Source organism: Nicotiana tomentosiformis, chromosome 6 (assembly GCF_000390325.3).
Source record: "Nicotiana tomentosiformis chromosome 6, ASM39032v3, whole genome shotgun sequence".
NCBI classification, from domain to species: Eukaryota; Viridiplantae; Streptophyta; class Magnoliopsida; order Solanales; family Solanaceae; genus Nicotiana; species Nicotiana tomentosiformis.
In genome coordinates, this window is record NC_090817.1 from 20,338,997 (window position 1) to 20,353,539 (window position 14,543).

Here is a 14,543-nt window from a genome sequence, read left to right on the forward strand (position 1 = left end):
CATCATGTCCTTAACTTCATGAGTATTGCGTAAACATTAAGGACAAAATGTCCTTAATATTTACACAACACTCATGAAATTAAGGACACCATGTCCTTAATATTTACACAGTACTCATGATGAAAGGTGTAACGACCTGACCGGTCGATTTGAGATCTAGCGCATCATTCAGCGGTTTGAGACCCTGAGCAGCTTCACTTCAGGAGAGTTGAATTTTGGGAAGTTCAGAGTTAGTTTGGGAAGAAAATTCTAATTTTGGAAGCTTTAAGTTGGAAGAATTGACTAGGGTTTGATTTTTGATTAAACGACTTCGGAATCAGGATTGGAAGATTCCAACAGGTTTGTATGATGATTTTAGACTTGGGCGTATGTCCAGATCGGGTATTGGATGACCCGGGAGCGTTTCGACGCTTATTATGGAAGTTGGCATTTTTGGAAGAATTTCCTAAATTTGGGTTGAAGTGCATTTCAATTTTATTGATGTCTGTTTGGGATTTTGAGTCTGGGAATATGTCCGTATGTTGATTCTGGTATTGGGAGCGCGTCCGGATGTGAATTTGGAGGTCCGTAGGTCATTTGGCAAAAGTTGGAATTTGAAGGTTTTTGGAAGTTTCACCGGGAGTGGACTTTTTGATATCAGGGTTGGATTCTAATTCCGAAAGTTGGAGTAGGTCGGTAATGTCAATTATAACTTGTGTGCAAAATTTGAGGTCAATCGGACGTGATTTGATAGGTTTCGGCATCGATTGTAGAAGTTTGAAATTTCAAAGTTCATTAAGTTTGAATTGGAGGGTGGTTCGTGTTTTTATTATTGTTTGATGTGACCTAAAGACTCGACTAAGTTCGTATGATGTTTTAGGACTTGTTGGAATATTTGGTTGGGGTTGTTGCGCCCCGTTTTCTCTCGCAAAATGCGGGCTTCGACATGTGACAACTCTTCTAAATGAGGTATTAAAATAGGAGAGTCGCCACCTAACGATTTTAAGGTGCGTTAGGGCACCTATTATGCATATAACTCTGTTTGACTAGTTTACGTCACCAAAGATCGGGTAAGGGCTCCAGTTACCTCAAAGAGAAGGTGTTAGGCACTCCTCGAGGTCCACAATTATAGGTCTCGGCTGAACTTAAGATTTTGTGGATTACGATTAAGCTATGCGATCAAATAAACAAAGGGAATTCTGAAGTCAAAGAACTTTATTACAACATGATTAATACAGATCTTAGTGCGAATATAGGAATACAACTATTTAGATCCAATAAAAACATACAAAAAGGAGGGGGTCCTAAGTTTTTTAGCTTAAAGGATCATCCCGTGCAAAATAAATAATACTTCGCAACTAACTTAAGATAGGGAGTTGCTTATATTATTCAGCGGGCACAGACTATCATCTCCTGCTATCCGATTACTATGTTAAAGTTGTTACCTAAAAGCATTCTAATTCAATTATAGGTCGTACCCTATGCGTGCACTACCCGTCCCATACTTATGGTCCAGGAGGTTTTGGACCTCTATTAGGATGGTTCTAGACTTTACTTAGGTTGCTCAAAAAATGATAAATCTAAGCGACATTCAAAACATGTAGGACTACACATAAAGATAATAAATGGCTCAAGTCGGGCTCCACAAGTAAGCAACAATTGCACGGGAGCAAGTTAATGTTATAGGCAGTAGACAAATTTTAGAATTAAGAACCTTAAGCCTTATAAACATGGTTTCTATGCGACTATGCATTAAAACATACAAGAGGTTTCAAATGTTAGGCGCTGCTTATCTCCAAATAATTATACGATGCTGATTAGAGATTGCAGATTTCCTATAGATGCTGTTTCTAGGTAATTTACACACTAAGTGATAATGAAATTTGTTGGTGAAGAGCTCAAAATTATTCATGCCTTTCTGACAGTAGCATAAACGAACAACAAATAGCGTTTGGAAAATTAACATTTTTAGGCGAGTAGTAATACCCTATAGACGGGATCTCTAACAATTGACGATTGGGACCAATTCTATTGTTATATTTTAGCCTTATAGGCATGCTTTCGAGGTGAACATGGCGATACAGTAGCAAATGGAATGATTAAAATCCTATTGGCATGATTTCAAGTGGATATGCCGCAGTTATGCGAATTGGAAGAAAGTTTAGTGGCATTTGTTTCCTATAGGCAGGTTTTCTAGTTATACATAGCAATAGAAATAACTGAAGCATTTGTACTCATGTTTGCAAATAGACGAATAGTGTAAGTGTGTGCCTCTCCTAATAACATGATTTTTACAGTGCACATAGAAATTGAATGGCATATATAGCAAGTAAATCATTGAATCCTATAGGCATATTTTCTACCTTACATGCACGCATCAGAATCTACCCATTCCCCATTTTACTAACACCCCAATTATTCATTACAAAGTTATAACAGGCCCAATAATGAATATGATTACAAATATTATACAAATAATGACAGTAGGCTTATAATAGGCCAAAAAAGGAAACATCCAGCATTGCCTGGGCCTTCAACAACTCTCACGTAGCATACCAGGAACCATATTCATCGGCACAAACCAGAATCTGTAGAAGAACTCAAGCCAAATCATACAACCATAGGTTGACCATATTACCCAGACATTGAACCACTTGAACCAAGCAGTTCACATATTTAGTAGACAGTAGGAAGAAAGAATTGAGTATCAGAGATAGCTTAATAGTAGAAGGAGTGGCTAAAAGACCCCAAATCTTAATGTGTCAGAGTTCACAAGGGTCTAAAATGAACCCCGAGCAGTGCTCACACTAGGAGGTCAGTAGTAAGAGGCTTGGTGGCCTTGGCTTTCAGCCGACCAAGAATGATAGGTTCAGAATATCACATGTAACAAATTAGATAGAGGACATTGTTTGGAGGGGGAGAAGTTGAGGAAATACATTTATAGCTTGAAGCAGACAGAGCAAAGTTGAGAACACAGAGCAACTAATCAAACAGGTCACAAGGCTTAGAAGTAGGTTCAACACTTAGCAAAATAACACATAGGCAGTCACATATTGAAAGAGTTAAGGAAGAAACAAGTTTGCAGGATTAACAAAGATTATCAAACACAGGTGCATAAGACTAAACAAGTTTAAGTAAGGTACTGACTTAGAAGTTTGAAGCCTAAATGTCCTCATAACGATAAGGACTCATCACAATGTCATAAAGCAGCCGTGTTAAATTGTATCATGAAGTAGAAAAGTGTCAAACATGGTATGGCAACACAAACCGAGGTGACTATTCTAAATGTTTCAAATAGTCACTAAGTATATAGGACTAAGTAAAACAGGGATATGTTGTGAGACACACTATCAGGGAAGCAAATTATAATTAATAGAAAAGGTCTTAACATAGATTAGAACACATTACATATGCAAGACTGTCATTACAGAAATTCAGAACATAGTGGGAAAGTAAACTCATATCAAATAGAAAACGTACGCTTCAGGTATTGACCAGTAGACTAATTAACTAAGGAAGGTCCAAATCATTCAGATGAAGCACATTCAAATCTCAAAATTGACAGTTTTTAGGTAAAATTAAATACTAAAGAGGCTCAAACGAATGTAAAGCTGACAAGGTCACACATAGAGGTAGCCTAGAACATATTGGCTAAGCAGACTTGAGGGGGTCCAAATTATTCAAATTAGACATAAGCATGTTTCGGAATTGACAACATGCTAAAGAGACTTAAACAAGTGTAAAGCTAACAGAGTTGCACGCAAACACATCAAGCCATGAATTTCAGAAGTGAGAATACATGCAAGTCACAGACGCATAAAATGAAATTGCAAAGTTAAACGGATAACAATAAAGAATAAAATTCCATAAGAACCCAGAACCTTAATGCGTCAAAGTTCCCAAGGGCTTCAAAGGAACCCCGAGCAATGCTCGCACCAAGAAAAGTTTGAATAATCAAATCTCAGTGGCCTTGGCTTCTAGCCGGCCAAGAACCCAGGTATAGAATAGGAGAACAATAAAGTGATAACTCCAATTTTTAGTGAAAATGGGAAGGGGTTTATATAGTAGCAAAATTAAACACTTGCAAACAAGGAAAAACAATCAATCAATCATAAAAAGGAAAGAATAGCATGCAAAATTAATTCAGAGTCAATTTAGGAGAAGTCAAGAAAACCCTAATTGGAGTCGGATTTAGTGCAAATCGTTGACAAGCCTTAATCACGCCAGAATCACTAGAGATATACCATATACAAGAGAAATTTCTCTTTTTAAGTGTATATAACCACAATCGCACCCAAAAAGTAAGAACCAAAACCAGATCTGGCTTGCCATAAGTGAAGTGGTAGCGAAAGTTACCATAAAACGAGTAATGGTAACAAGAAAAGGCAAGTAAACCCGCGTATGGACGCGTATAAGGAAGGAATAAGTAAAACTTTCCATGGTCGGCTAGGGTTTAGGTTTGGGAGATGAAGGGGGTGCTGAGAGAGTTTAGGGGCGGCGATTTAGGAGGAATGGTATAGGGTTTGGGTTATAGGGATACAAGGGGATGGGTTGGTTTATTATGGGTCGTTGATCATTGAAGATCAACGGCCAGGATTGAATAAGAAATGGGGCGGGTTAAATGCAACGGGTCGCGATCGGATTTTAAAGGGGTCGTTTGGTTGGGATCCTAAAGAGTGAAGTGGAGTGGGCCAAAGTTTTGGGTCTCATTTTGGTCTGTTTGGTCCGAAAATTAGCTCAATATTGGGCCAGATTTTAAATAAGAGATTAAAGGGAAATAACTTATTAAAATGGTTAAACAAAAAATATAAAAAAATTCTACTTATGCAATTTAATAATCTAAAACAATAGTATAAGATTATCAAAAATGTAAAAAAAATATTTTGACCTTGAATAAAATGACAAATGCAATAAATTGCAAAATATAGGCTATTACTGCAAGATTGTATAAATAGCATAAAAATACTAATGTAATTATATAAAATAAAATAAAATATTTAAAATATATGCAAATAATAATCTGGATGATTAAGTCATCACAAATAATAATTGGTGAATATTCACGTAAATTAAATGCAAGAAAATTAATTTTAAAACTCTGAAAATTATGAAAAAATTATAAAAATGCTCATATAGATCTTGTAAATTAAATAGTGATGCAGAATGATATTTTAAAAGTATACATGCTATTTGAAAAATATGAGGGCAAAATTGGGTATCAACAGCTGCCCCTCTTTACCCGAGAATGATGAAAGAATTGTCGGGTAAAGAAAATGATGACCGATTTTGACTGAATGAGGTGATTTAAAAAATGGAGGTCGAAGCCTGGTTCTTGAGTTGCCTACATATCCCTGGTGTTACGAGAATCAGGCCGTATGTAGTTCTGGATCCAACGGTGAACTGAACCGATGGAGTTGTTATAGGAATGGTCGTGTGTTTCAAAAAGGGTTCCTTTGGGTAGGAAAATATTGGATGAATTTATGCGAAGTCATGAATGCAAATTTGAAACGTTATGGATGCAAATATTTGAACGGTCATAGAGTAAAAGGCGGGTAATTGTTGGGGGTCGGTTATGTTTGAAATAATTGCAGGATGTGAACGTTGTAAACGGAAACAAGAGCGAAGATTGCTCCCGTTAGGAGAACGGTTACTTCCTGGATTAACTGAAAAACTTAAAACAGGATGCATGCAAGTATATATGGATTATTGCGAGAATTTAAACATGATGCAAATTCTATTTGGACCATGAAAGTTGTCTTTGGATGGTGAGGATGATGTCCTTAGACCATGACGTCTTGGGCCATGAATCATGTGATAAGGGATTCGAAGGCCATGAAATGATGTCCACGGGCCATGAAAATGATGCCTCTGAACCATGACGCCTTTGAATAATGATCTGCAATACTAAGAGATCCTCAGGCCATGGAATGGTGTCTTCCGGCTATGAGGATGATGCCTTTGGACAAAATGGCGATATTTCAGCCTATGAAGTGCAAAGATATGACGCTTGGTCACATGTGAAGATGAGACAAGACAAGGATTAGTCTTGTGTAGATAAGGGCAGTGCTTAGCCCTAGGTAAACATAGGATAGTGTTAGGTCTTAGGTGGTGTAGTGGGGATAGTATTTAATCTTGATGAAAGGCAATGCTTAGCCGTATGCAAGAGGGGGAGGCAGGGCTTAGCCTCATGCAAAAACAGGAGACGGTGCTTAGTCTCATGCAACTAAGGGGAAGTGGTGCTTAGCTTCATGCAAAATAGGATACAATTCTTAGTCTCATGCAAAGAAGGCAGTGCTTATCCTTGTGCAGTTAAGGAGACAATGCTTAGCCTTATGCAGTTAAGCAGGCGATGCTTAGCCTCATGCAAATAAGAGACAATGCTTAGTCTCATACAAAGACAGGAGATAATGCTTAGTCTCATGCAAGGAAAGACAGTGCTTAGCCTTATGCAATTAGGGAGGAAGGGCTTAGCCTCATGCAAAATAGGAGACAATGCTTAGTCTCGATGTAAGGAAAGGCAGTGCTTAGCCTTATGCAAATAGGGAGGCAGTGCTTAGCCTAATACAAAATAGGAGACAATGCGTAGTATCGATGTAAGGAAAGGCAGTGCTTAGCCTAATGCAATTAGGGAGGCAAGGCTTAGCCTCATGCAAAATATGAGACAATGCGTAGTCTCGATGTAAGGTAAGGCAGTGATTAGCCTTATGCAGTTAAGGAGATAGGGCTTAGCCTCATGCAAAATAGGAGACAATGCTTAGTCTCATGCAAAGAAAGGAGACAATGCTTAGCCTTATATAATTGGGGAGGCATGGCTTAGTTGTTTAAGTCACCCTGGGTAACATCTGGCTATTTATAGAAATAAAGTTTTCGAAAGAAATGTGGCCATTTGATGAATGTAGTTATTTAAAATATAGTAGTATGCAACATCGAGTAAATTAGATGAACTAATAACTGTGACATATTTTAGAGACATTTCGGCTTCCTTGCTCTAGAATTTTGAGGGTCCTCCTCAAAATTCTGCCCCAGTTTAAAAGCAATTCTTTGACTATTTTATGTATGACAAAGTTGGCTGGACTTGATTTGAATTTTGAGGGTCCTCCTCAAACTTCTGCCCCAGTTTCTGACTATGGCAAAAATGAAGATTTTATTGAGATGTGACCGAACCCACAAGGCTGCCTACATATCCCCTCTTAAATGGGAATCAGGTCAAGCGTAATTAAGTTATATCAGATGAAGAAATGTAAACAATCTAAACATTGTATCTCTTGATTGTGTTTGAGTTGATAGGCTTTGGCCAAACTTCTCTGTCTATCTCTGCTAGTATGAGAGCTCCTCCTATTAGTACTCTGTGAACCATGTAGGGCCCTTTCCAATTGAGTGAAAATTTCTCTTTGGCTTCATATTGATGCGGGAAGATCTGCTTCAGCACCAGCTGCCCCGGTGTGAATTGTCTAGGCCTAACCCTTTTATTGAAAGCTCTGGATATTTTGTTCTGGTAAAGTTGACCGTGACATACTGCGTTCATTCTTTTTCCGTCAATAAAAGATATAGTTTCTCATAATGACTTCATATCCATTATGTATTACTGAGTTCAGCCTCTTGTATGATTCTCAAAGAAGGAATTTCTACATTGGCGGGAATGACGACTTTAGTGCCATAGACCATCAAATAAGGAGTTGCCCCGGTCGATGTGCGAACCGTGGTACGATATCCAAGTAGGGAAAATGGTAACTTCTCATGCCATTGTTTGTGATTATCTACCATCTTCCTTAATATCTTCTTTATGTTTTTGTTGGCGGCTTCCATAACTCCATTCATTTCTGGCATGCATGTTGTGGAATTATTATGCTTGATCCTGAAGGTTTCACACATGGATTTCATCAAATCACTGTTAAGGTTGGCGGCGTTGTCGGTGATGATTGATTCTGGTGCCCCAAATCCACAGACAATACGATCCCTGATGAAATCTGCGATGATCTTTTTAGTTACAGCCTTGTAAGATACAACTTCAACCCATTTTGTGAAATAATCTATGGCCACTAGAATGAACATGTGCCCATTTGAAGCGGAAGGTTCGATTGGACCGATGACATCCATCCCGCCAAGCGTAGAAAGGCCAGGGTGCACTTGTTGCATCAAGTTCATTGGGTGGCACTCGTATCATATCCGCATGTACTTGGCATTGATGACGCTTTTGGACATACCTGATGTAGTCCGTTTCCATAGTCATCCAGAGATATCCTACTCTTAATATCTTCTTAACTAAAACAAAGCCATTCATGTGTGGTCCGCAAGTTCCGGCATGTATCTCTTAGAGCAATTTGGATGCTTCCTTGGCATCGACACACCACAATAATCCTAGATCTGGAGTCCATCTGTACAAAATTCCTCCACTTTGGAAGAAATGGTTGGACAATCTTCGGAGTATGCGTTTCTGAGTATGATTTGTGTGCTCCGGGTACTCTCCTTTTGCCAAGTATTCTTTGATGTCATGAAACCACGGATTCCTATTAATTTATTCTTCAATATGGGCACAACAAGCTGGCTGATTATGGATCCCTACTAGAATAGGATCGATGAAATTCTTGTCTGGGTGTTGTATCATGGAAGATAGAGTGGTCAACTCATCTGCGAACTCATTCTGGATTCTCGGAACATGTTTGAACTCTATGTTTTTGAACCTCTTCATCAACTCTTGTACGTAGTGCAAATATGGCAATATTTTGGTATTCTTTGTAGCCCATTCTCCTAAAACCTTATGTACAAAAAGGTTTGAATCTCCAATTACCAGCAATTCCTGAATGTTCATGTCAATGGCCAACTTGAGCTCCAAGATGAAAGCCTCGTATTCTGGCATATTATTTGTACACGAAAATCTAAGTTTTGCAGATACCGGATAGTGTTGACCCGTCTCTGATACCAAAACTGCTCCAATACCTACTCCTTTAAAGTTTGCAGCTCCATCAAAAAACATTCTCCAATCGTCATAGGTTTCGGTGATATCTTCTCAGACGAATGATACCTTTTCATCGGGAAAATACGTATTCAGTGGTTCGTATTCTCCACCCACATGATTTTCTGCCAAGTGATCTACCAATGCTTGTCCCTTTACCGCTTTCTGAGTTACATAGATGATGTCGAACTCACTCAGTAGTATCTGCCATTTTTCCAACTTTCCCATACACATGGGTTTCTGGAAAATGTATTTTAACGGATCCATTCTTGCTATGAGATATGTGGTGTAGGCACAGAAGTAGCGCCTCAACTTCTGAGCTATCCACGTCAAAGCGCAGTAGGTGCGCTCCAGCAAAGAATATTGTGCTTCGTGGGGTGTGAACTTCTTACTTAGATAGTATATGTCTTGTTCCTTTCTTCCCGTCTCGTCATGTTGTCCCAAGACACAACCGAAAGCCCCATCCAGTATATATAAATAGAGTAGCAGAGGTCTCCCAGGTTCTGGTGGGAGCAGAATAGGTGGTTTGGATAAATATTCCTTGATCTTGTCAAAGGCTTTCTGGCATTCTTCGGTCCAACTTTTTGCAGCGTCTTTCTTTACACATTTTGAAAATCGGTTCACATATCACAGTTGATTGTGCTATGAAACAGCTGATGTAATTGAGATGCCCCAAGAAACTCATCACATCTTTCTTGTTCTTTGGAGATGGCAAATCTTGGATAGCCTTGACCTTTGACGGGTCCAGCTCAATTCCTCGGCGACTGACGATGAATCATAACAACTTTCCGGCATGGACTCCGAAGGCACATTTTGTGGGATTTAGTTTCAGGTTGTATCTTCGAAGTCGATCAAAGAATTTCCTTAAATCTGCTATATGATCTGTGCTTCTCTTGGATTTGATGATGACATCATCCACGTACACCTCTATCTCTTTGTGTATCATGTCGTGAAAATGGTTGTCATGGCCCTCATATAGGTGGCTCCAGCATTCTTTAGGCCAAACAGCATAATTTTGTAGCAATACACTCCCTATGGTGTAATAAAAGTTGTCTTTTCGGCATCCTCTTCATCAATCCAGATCTGATGATATCCCGCAAAGCAATCCATAAAAGATTGGAGTTCATGCTTGGCACAGCTGTCGATTGGTATGTGTATATTGGGCAACGGAAAATTATCTTTGAGAGTTGCTCTATTTAAGTCCCGATAGTCGACACACACTCTGACTTTCCCATCTTTCTTTGGAACTGGAACAATGTTATCCAACCAGGTTGGATATTCAACCACTCTGAGAACCTTGGCTTTGATCTGCTTGGTGACTTCCTCCTTTATTTTTAAACTCATATCCGACTTGAACTTTCTGAGCTTCTGCTTTACAGGCGGACACGTAGGGTTGGCAGGTAGTTTATGAGCAACTATGGACTTGCTCAAACTGGTCATATCATCATAGGACCATGCAAAAATATCCTCATACTCCTTCAAGAACCGGATGTACTCTTCCTTCTCTAACAGTGATAGGTGAATGCTTAGACGTGTTTCTTTGACTATTTCGGAGTCTCCCAAATTAACTGTTTGGGTCTCATCCAAATTGGACTTAGGCTTGTTTTTAAAGTTTTCCACTTCTCTGACAATTTTCTCGGGTATTATATCCTCTTCCAGATCCTCTGAATCATTATCCTTATGTTACGTTGTCTCATTACATGTCGCAGTCGTAGGTTCATCGGGATAGGTAATAATAATGCTGTAGAGAAAAATATAAAGAATAATAATAAATACTAAAAATAACAATGCATTAGATAAATCTTGAAAACATCAAACAAGTACGGCTCGATAACTCGAGCAATTATTTCAAAAGAAAATATGCTTAAAACAAAATACTGAAAATGTCTTAGATGCTCATAAAATTGCTTTCAAAATAAATGATGCTAATTGCCAGGCTACCTAGGAACTCGACGGGCCCTTCATGATGCAACAGTCCAATTCTTGAGAATAGCTCCCTTTTCCATGGTCTGAATAATGAGGACTTCCTCCTCCTCCTCAACTATCGCATCGCAATCCATGTCTTCATCATCCAGAAATAGATTCCTTATGCCAACTAGAACTTCATCTTCTTCGGACTCCCACATCATGCCAGTTTGATAAAATGACTGGCTCAAATGTGGTACCGGTTGCTCTACAGGGTAATAAGGACCACGCTATGGTGGCGACCAATTCTGATACTCGTGTCAGGTGTATTCATACCCAAGCCCAAAAGTTGTGTTGTGACGCTTTAGCTGTATCGGTTTGGTGATCCCCTGGAGATTCTTACCGAGACCCTTGCCAGGTTCATATCCTGTCCATGCTAATATGCCTTTTATCTTACTACTCCACCATTTGTCCTTTTTAATTGCGTTGACGCGCTCGATGTGATGGTATGTTTCTCCATTCAACTTCTTCTATTCTCAATGACCGGAACAGTTTGATTGGTGTAAATGGGAATACTTTTGTCCCCATGGATGATCGCTTCCTGATGGTTCCACTCAAACTTTATGGACTGATGTAGATTAGAAGCTTCGGCCCCAGCGACATGTATCCAAGGTCGTCCCAATAATTCTTTTAGGTAGAAGATATGTACAACACTTGAAACTCAACATCAAACCAGGTTTGGGCCATCTGTAGGCTGAGGTTGGTCTCCCTAGTTGTGGCCCTTTGAGACCCATCAAATACTTTCAAATTCATACTTCCTGCTTGTATCTCGTGCAGGCCTTTACATTCATATGTTGAGACTCGAACCCCCATTTATCAGGACTCTAGCAATGAACTTGTCCTTAAACTGCACTATGATATACAATGACCTGTAGTGACTTAGTCCTTCTGGTGGCAGCTCGTCTTCATGAAAAGTGATCTTGTGGATTTCCAACACTTTCCCTACCATGTTGGTCATCTCTCCACTGGTGATGTTGTTGGGTACATAGGCTTCATTCAACACCTTCATCAGGGCATTCCTATGTGCCTCGAAGTTTTGAAGCAATGATAAAATGGATATTTGAGCAGGGGTTTTGTTCAGATGATCAACCACAAAATACTCTATTGCCTGCACCTTTCTCCAAAGATCATCTGGGCCAGTCTCAATGACAGGCGGTTTAGAGGTGGCTTCTTTTCTTGTTCCTCCCGAATACTCGGGTGTATAAATCCTACCAGTTTTGGTCATGCCTTGCACAACATTTGTTTCTTCCATTTTTTCCTTCCCTTTCCTTCTTGCTTCCGCAACATAATCCCATGGTATAGCATTAGACTTATAAGATGGCGTAGGTGCTACCATCATGGTGAAGGGCATTGTCACTTCAACCGCAAACGGAGTTGGTGCAGCCACCTCAAATTCAATTGGTGCCTGAGTCTGTACCATGATAGGTGTGAGAGTGACTGGAGATGTTTCAGAATTATCCCCTTCTCTAATGAGCCCGACTGATCCCTCTAAGTCTCATTCTTTATCGGTCTCTATCACGTTCACTCCTCCACCCCTGTGATCTAGGAGAGGATTGTTACGGATATTGGGTGCATCCTCATTTGCCTGTATGACTTTGGTGTCAATTAGTGTCTGAATCTTATCCTTCAAAGTACGACACTCATCAATAGTATGAACTTTCATGCCTGAGTGATAGGCACAAGTCTTATTTGGGTTAATCCACTGGGAAGAGTTTTCCATAGCAACAGTGGTAATGGGAGTGATATAACCAGCAACCTTCAGTCTCTCGTACAACTGGTCTATATGTTCAGCAATTGAGGTGTATTGCCTGGGTGGTCTGCGGTCAAAGTTTGGTCTAGGGTTTTGGTAGTTTTGGCGGGCTGGTGATGAGTGGTACTATGTTGGTTGGGTTTTATAAGTATGGTAAGTGGAGGTAGGCTTTTGGTATATGGGAGGTGAAGGCAGATATGTGGGTGGATGTGTTTGGAATGTAAGAGGAAACTTTGGACCTTGTGCTATCATCACCGCACCTACTTCTTTCTTCTTGGAGATACCTCCTGACTATAAGGCTTTATTTGTGTCTTGGAGTGCTTCAAAATTTGTCACCATTCCGCTTTTGATCCCTTCTTCTATTCTCTCTCCCAATTTGTTGATGTCAGAAAATTTATGGTTTTCAATAACCATCAGTCTTTCGTAGTATTGCGGATCCTGAGCTCGGACGAAGAACTTATTCATTTGTTCTTCTTCCAGTGCTGGCCTTACCTTTGCGGCTTCAGACCTCCACCGGGTAGCATGCTCGTGAAATGTTTCCATTGGCCTCTACTTAAGATTCTGAACATAAAAAATGCCTGGTGTATTTTTTGTGTTAAACCTAAACCGATCCATGAAATATGATGCCATGCTCACCCAATTAACCCATTTCTTTGGGTTCTGACTGATGTACCAAGACAGGGCATTTCCGATGAGGCTCCTCATGAACAGCTTCATGCGGATTCTTTCATCCCTGCCAACTCCTACAAGCTTGTCACAATATGTTCTCAAGTGCACCTTCGGATCACCAGTTCCGTCAAACATTTCGAACTTAGGAGGTTTGTAACCCTCTGGCAGTTCTACATTTGGCTGAATACACAAATATTCATAATTCAAACCCCCAATGCCTTTGCCCCCTTCGACACTCTGACCTCTACCAGTAAGTTTATTGAGTTCCTCCGCCATGTTATTGATGAGCAGGTCCTTCTCGGTGGATTCAGGTATATATAGGGTCTATTGTGGGGTATGGGGTAAGGTTTCCACATATATGGGATTTCTTTGGTGGACTCCGAGAATCTAGGGGTAATGGTGGTCATTGGTTGAGTTTTGCGGGTCTGGAGTAGGTTATGGTGCATTCTGAGGGGTATGGTATGTGGTTGTTTATGGGTATTGAATTGGGTGGTGATGGTGTTGTTGAGGAGTAGGTATCGGTGGAGGGTTGTGGTTTTGAGGAGTTGTGGCGTATTGATGTTATGCGAGAGGATTTGGAAGATTTTGTGTGTTTTGGGGAGGTACCAGGTTTTGGGCGTTTGTGTTTTGTTGGTTAAGGTCGGGGACATTTAGGGTGAGGGAAAGGTTTTCCAAGTTCCGGACCTAGTCAATTCCCCTTGTAGCTCCAATATTTTCTGTTCCAGACGTAGGACTAATTCGTTCTGTGTTGGAGTGTTCCGACTCTCCGAGGTTTCAACGTTCCTTGCATTGTCCTTTCTGATACCTCTTAAATCATCCATGTTTTCTTTCCCTTATGCTTTTGCCTTTAGGATCACTTGGTGGATGAGGAGGTGGAGGACCTCTGGATCTAGTATGATATGCGGATGATGCTAGTATGTACGAACCAACCTTTGGGGAATGGGAATAAACAAAAGAAAAAAAAAGGTAACCAAGTCAGTAAGGGATATTGAAATAAGTCTTGCAATATTGAACATGTGTTCCAGGATCAGTAAATAAATTCACGTCCAAATTTGGGGGACCTCGTTGTGCTCGAGGTAGGCCTAAACGACACATAGACTTGGAGAAAATTGATGCCAATAATTGTCTCATTTCATTCATGCGAAAATGAATCAGATTCATACTAAGCTGACAATAATAAGAAAATTACTAATGGCATTTTCCTTATTACATTCGAAATCTAAAACT